This window comes from Amphiura filiformis, chromosome 14, assembly GCF_039555335.1.
Source record: "Amphiura filiformis chromosome 14, Afil_fr2py, whole genome shotgun sequence".
NCBI classification, from domain to species: Eukaryota; Metazoa; Echinodermata; class Ophiuroidea; order Amphilepidida; family Amphiuridae; genus Amphiura; species Amphiura filiformis.
The window spans coordinates 19,327,235-19,334,402 of record NC_092641.1 but is presented as its reverse complement, the minus strand read 5'-3'; positions in this window follow the sequence as shown (position 1 = coordinate 19,334,402).

The following is a 7,168-nucleotide window of genomic DNA, read 5'->3' as shown; positions in this document are numbered from 1 at the left end:
GAAGTGGGTTTACGGCAATAAAAATATTATATACGATATAGATTATATAAAACAAGCAACGCAGAATTTAGCACATACAATTATTAGTTGTCAGTAGTCTTCAATTCTGATCTTGCTTTCCACGCTCTCTTTGCGAAAGATTTACAGAATTTATCAAAAATTTCATATATATCATCAGCATTAGTTATATTACAGAAAGTGCTCGCTGTGCTTCCAAGAGCAAGATTAAATTTTACATCTAGATTGCCAGAGATAAACAATTCCCATGTATCAAGGCTATTTAAATTAATCAATTCATTCTCTAGTTTACAGTATTCATCAGCTCTAATATTGTTAAGTGCATGACAAGTAAAAAGAAAATGCTTTACATCTTCAACACCAATGTTACAAAGCTTACATATACCGTCGTTATCTGGAGTCCATCTGCTAATTTTACGTTCTAAAGGAAGTGTATTTGAGCGAATCTTGAATTTGAGACAAGCACCATGAAAATCAATTTCATCTAAGAGATAAGTTTCCATACATGGAGCGTTCTTGATTGTCAAATAATCGATGAGAGAAGATTTAGATTTAACATCATCTTTCCATTCATTATTAAAGATGTTATAGATAGTACCTTTAATTGATTTAGCCCATTGTGGATTACTAGAAGCTATTCCCACTTTTGCGCGATCAATGACGTCATTTAAGTCGCATTTGCTTAAAATATTCTGAACACAATTTAAAAATTTGTATCGCAATTTAGAGGGCTCAATGTCTAAACTAATCATCGTGTTTAGGAGCAATTTAGGCCAACGATGATGCTCCATTTCAATAACACGTGCAAAGTATTTTGCCCTAAACGAATTCTGCATAGTGGAAATTGGGACCCATCCCAAATCACCGTAAAGCGCTGCTCGCGGTGTATTCCGTGGTGCTTTTAGAATATGGCGCGCCATTTGAAGCTGCAGATTTTCAATATTTCAATATAAAACATGATTACCAAATCACCACTTGTACGCGCCTCATTGGGAGATTTTAGACGCTCGTTTCATCGCCAATATGAAAGACTTTTGCTTATAACTTGGCAACATGGTTAATATATATTTCAATGCAAGACTTTTTTTAAGAGCCACTTACGTCTAGGCGTAAGTGCATATACACCAAACACAAGTCAATTGAAGCCGTACAATTTACCGCGAATTTAGGACCGTAAAATTTAGACTCTTCTTTTGTCTAGATTGGCACCCAACCGCACATCTCAAGGTTTTATGTAAAAATCAATATAACTTACCAAAACGAAAACTGAAATTCACGAGCTTCAAATTTTCAGTAACTAACAAATTGCTAGAATAAAAGATTGGTCATACCTGGGAGACTACCACTTCAGAATAACAATGACTTACAAAAACTATTACGGATACGGAAACAGAAACTGAAAAGATAAAACGACGGTCTGGGTCTTTTTATCTTTTGTTCAGATACGAAAACGCAAGGGATTCAGTAAGTTTACTGTAATATGACTTCATTGTTAACTTTGAAGTACCAATCAGCTTATTTCAATAGCGGCGAATGCCTATGTCAATAAAACCGGGAGAGAAAGGGTTAGGTTAACACCGGTGTGTTTAATGGTCTAGCGCCCTCAAGTCTTTAACATTGATAAATTGATCTACATTATTTTGACAAAATGCATGCCAATCCGAATGACAAAGTCCACTTTTTTCTGTAGAAACGTTGAAAATAAGCCCTTTTAAAAATCACAAAAGGTCCGCTTATGAGCCTGTCGAACCCCAATGCACTTGTGCATGGTCACAGTGTCGCCCTTCCCTCGTATCAATTTTGCTTCCTCCTGCCCCCGATCAGTCCCCCACTCCCTCCCCGGTCCCTACTCTCTTCTCTCGAGTTCTTCTCTTTCTAGTCTTTCAGTCTCTCCCTCTCCTCTCTTTCTTCCTCACCCCTTCCCACTCTCACTTGTTCAGTCTCAAGTATCTCACTCCCTCCCTCCATCCCCCTCCCTTGCGAAATTCATCAGTATGATCCATGACTGAAAATAAGCTCTGCAAAAATAAACATTTAAAATAAACCCGAGCCTTAAGCGCTCCACAGACTCCGAGTATTGTACGTACAATATTGTATGCAACATATCTACGTTATTTAATCTATTGCCATTCTATTTCCAGTAATGTTTAAGTTCTAACGAATGTTTGATGACGAAAAATCGGTAATATGTTACATGTAATATCTAGTAGAAATATATTATCGATTTTACGTCATCAAACATTCGTTAGAACTTAAACATTACTGGAAATAGAATGGCAATAGATTAAACAACGTAGATATGTTGCATACAATATTGTACGTACAATAAAAAGTCTGAATACTGCTTTACATATAGGCCCAACCAATTATCAGATTAGCTTGCCATTGGTACGAATGAATAGAATACATTATCTTTGCTCCAATGCAATTCTTTTGTATTGCATTTCAATATAAAACATGATTATCAAATCACCACTTGTACTCGCCTCATTGGGAGATAGTTGACTAATTCAGACGCTCGTTTAGTCGCCAATCAGTTCAGTTCAATTCAGTTCAGTTCAGTTGTGGAATTCCCGCCTTTTAATTCAGGCGCACCACCAAAAAAGGTGTAGATTAGCTGATGATCAAAAGCATCAGTAGTTCACGTAAAGTTCACATCAAATAGCTGTTCACATCAAATAGCTGTTCACATCAAATAGTAGGCCCACAAGCCTCACATCAAATAGAAGTTAACATCAAATAGAAGTTCACATCAAAGCACCAAGATGACGAAACCACAAATCAATACATCACTGACGAAACCACAATGTACCGTACATCAATCAATTATATGCAAATTATCACAAACAGCAAGGTGGTAACACGGCGATAAGTGGAGAGTTGATACAAAACAAATTTTCATTGTGAGAATTATGTTCTTATGTTTCATCGCGCATTTAGATCAAATTTCAGTAGATTAAGACTCAGTGCTCACTCTTTGATGATTGAAAAGGGGCGTCATTTAATACCTAAACTAGATCCTCATAAGAGAATTTGTCATCTATGTACTTTAAATATGATTGAGGATGAATTTCATGTTATTATTAAATGCCCATTTTATGATACTTTGCGTAGAGATATGTTGAAAATTTTAACTGATATGTATGATAACTTTGATAATCTGACTGACGATGTTAAATTTATAAAATAATGAGTGTCACAGATTTTGATAGTATAAAACCTGTTCTTACTTTTGTAAACTCTGCTTTTGAAGCACGTAGTAACCTAGATGTTTAATAGTTTAGTTTTATAATTTACTTATTCTCTTTATTATTTTCTATATGTGTATCTTTTGTATAACTTGACTGTACCTATTTGTTTGGTGATGTCAATAAAATAACTTGAACTTGAACATATCACTATGGGCGGCCGTGAGGGCCAAAAGGGTCTCAAAACCACAAGGGTCTCAAAAGTACAATAAGGTCTCAAAAACACACAAAGGTATCAGAAACAAACACACAGTAATGGCCCAATAGCACAATACGGTCTCAAAAACAGAGAAAGGTCTCAGAAACAAACACACAACAATGTCTCAATAGTATAATAAGGTCTCAAAAACAGGGAAAGGTCTCAAATACAGAGAAAGGTCTAAAAAACAGAGAAAGGTCTCAAAAACAGAAAGGTCACAAAAACAGAGAAAGGTCTCAAATACAGAGAAAGGTCTCAAAAACATAGAAAGGTCTCAAAACAGAGAAAGGTCTAAAATACAGAGAAAGGTCTCAAAAACAGAGAAAGGTCTCAAAAACAGAGAAAGGTCTCAAAAACAGAGAATGGTCTCAAACACAGAGAAAGGTCTCAAAACAGAAAAAGTCTCAAAAACACGTTTTAACACGTTATGATCTCAAAAACACGTTATGGTCTCAAAAACACGTTATGGTCTCAAAAACACGTTATGGTGTCAAAAGCACGTTATGGTCTCAAAAACACGTCAAGGTCTCAAACCAGGTATTACAACCGACCGTTATATGTGCATGCAGTACTGCACACATCCGTTTGCAGTTCCGCATGCGAAACTGCACATTCCGTCACGCACATCCGCATGCGGAACTACACATCCCAACGTGCATTTCCACATGCGGTGGTGCACATCGGGATGTGCAGTTCCGCATGGGGAACTGCAACATTTTTGGTGTATTTCCTTCCGCATGGGAAACTGCAATATTTTTGGTGTATTTTCGCATGGAGAACTGCAATATGTTTGGTGTATTTCAAAATTATGTTGCATTTTTGTGAAAGTTTAAGTCAAATGACTATGTGCTTTGACATGCAGTGAATAGGCCTATGCGTCATTTTAATAGGCATTTCATCATGCTAAATTAAATTACTATGTCGCACTGTCGACACGGGGAAGGGGGAGTCTAAGTTAGAGTCATGGGATCTTCTTGGAATGTGTCCCCGGAACAGTGGCGTAGATTTCTTTTTGACATGGGAGGGATGGGGTTGAAAAGATTGTCTTGGTACAAATGCGAGCGAAGCGCGCAAAAAATATGGCAGAAGTTGAAGATAAACTGGTGACATATGGTACAAAATTTCAAAAGTTGAATAAATGCGCGCAAAGCGCGCCAAATTTGTTTTTTTTAGGTTAAAATGACCAAATAATAAGGTTAATTAATAACTCTCAGAAGTAGACCTACTTTACCTTTTCATTGGGGGGGCAAGGGTTCAAATCGCCCCACGCTAGTTACGCCACTGGGAACTGCACATACACACAAGACGAGATGTACAGTGGGTAAAAGTTTTTATTTTTTATTGTAGTCCTGCTGAGGAGAATAATTAAATTAATGTCGCATGTGATATTACTGTCGCATGTCCGAATGTAGATATAAATTTATTCAATTCAATATTAGGCCTACTATCGTTTAACTTTTCGTTTCATTTGTTGTAATTAAAAGAAAATATATCTTGGAAAGTCTTGGCCGAAAGGCCGGTTTAGTATAGAGGCCTATAATATTAATATTGAATGAAATGAATTTTTATTAAAATAAATTTTACACGCCTCTTAATGATGACTATTATAATGATGATCAACTTGACATTGTGACCACATTCTATTATAGTTCCAACGGTTCTCGATTACCAATTCACGCAGATCTCAAATGATGCACATCAATAGCAGCGGTGAGATCAGAAAAGGGTCGATGTTTACGGTAATCAGTGGTAATCGTCAGTATGTCTCAATAGCCACCGGTGTTAATATTATAAATATGATAAACAAACCATCTAAACCAATAAGCATGATATATTATGAAGAGTAATAGAAATCCCATGAAAAACTTTTTTTTAAATCTTAAGTCTGGTTATTTTCTTTCTTGGACCAAATTAGATGACTGACAAAAATTAAGCGATTTCACTCAATTATGCATTTTAGGTATCCAATATGACCGCCGGAAGGGCGAAAATTAGACTTTTTTGGGACGCCATTTCTCCTCAACCCTACCACCTAAAATTTGGCATGTATACTGTTGAAATGTATTGACTGTTTTAGTTTTTGCATTTTCAATCACATATTTGCATAATTCTAAAAAAATATTAAGTATGCGCATAGCTAATTTTGCATGCGGAAATGCCACAAACAAATTGCAGTTCCTCATGCGGAAATACCTAAAAAATATTGCAGTTTCCCATGCGGAAATACACCAAAAATATTGCAGTTCACCATGCGGAAATACACCAAAAATATTGCAATTCTCCATGCGGAAATACACCAAAAATATTGCAGTTCCCCATGCGGAAATACACCAAAAATATTGCAATTCCCCATGCGGAACTGCACATCCCGACCTGCATCACCGCATGCGGAAAACCAAGTTGGGATATGTAGTTCCTCATGCGGAAGTGAAACTGCAAGCTGATGTGTGCAGTACTGCATGCGGTACTGCACATATAATAGTCGGTTGTAATACCTGATTTGAGACCTTGACGTATTTTTGAGACCATAACGTGTTTTTGAGACCATAACGTGTTTTTGAGACCATAACGTGTTTTTGAGACCATAACGTGTTTTTGAGACCATAACGTGTTTTTGAGACCATGACGTGTTTTTGAGACCTTAACATGTTTTTGAGACCCTTTCTGTTTTTGAGACCTTTCTCTGTTTTTGAGACGTTTCTTTCTGTTTGAGACCTTTCTCTGTTTTTGAGACCTTTCTCTGTATTTGAGACCTTTCTCTGTTTTTTGAGACTTTTCTCTGTTTTTAAGACCTTTCTCTGTATTTGAGACCTTTCTCTGTTTTTGAGACCTCTCTGTTTTTGAGACCTTTCTCTGTTTTTGAGACCTCTCTGTTTTTGAGACCTTTCTCTGTTTTGAGACCTTTCTCTGTATTTGAGACGTTTCCCTGTTTTTGAGACCTTATTATACTATTGAGACATTGTTGTGTGTTTGTTTCTAGGACCTTTCTCTGTTTTTGAGACCGTATTGTGCTATTGAGACATTACTGTGTGTTTATTTCTGAGACCTTTGTGTGTTTTTGAGACCTTATTGTACTTTTGAGACCCTTGTGTGGTTTTGAGACCCTTTTGGCCCTCACGGCCGCCCATACATCACAGTCAAAACTCGTACTTGTACTACACTTCAAACTAAAACAGAAGTTCACTTCACGACAATAGTACAAATGCAGGATTGTTTTTAAAGTTATGGTAGAATCTTTCCACAAGCCGTGCGATCGATTTTCCAATGTTCGGCTTGGCATTCCTTACTACAGTACATTGCGATAGAACATCTAGTGCATTTCTTCAACCCCCCGTTAACGTAAGATTCAGGGCGTATACATTGAATGTTGAAACAAATGTTCTTGGCTTTAGGGAATCCACAGCTTGTGGTTTTTGATATCCAGAAGCTGCTTCAAGGATTTGGCCCAGTTTTTGGTTAACATCAAAGCCTGCTGTAGCCTGAGCTTTTCCGTCAACATCCGCAGAAGCAGTCTCGGTAGTGTTTTCCTTAGCTTGCGATTCTGGTGGTGTGACATGGACTTGAATCGGTTCATTCCCAGGACTCCGATTTGTTCCTTTTTTCTTTACTTTCCAGTTCTCAAGTCGCTTTTTGTCAAGCCTTCTGGTTGACGGAGACTTCCTTTTCTTTTTCTTTACAACCGGAGTGCTAACATCAGCTTGCT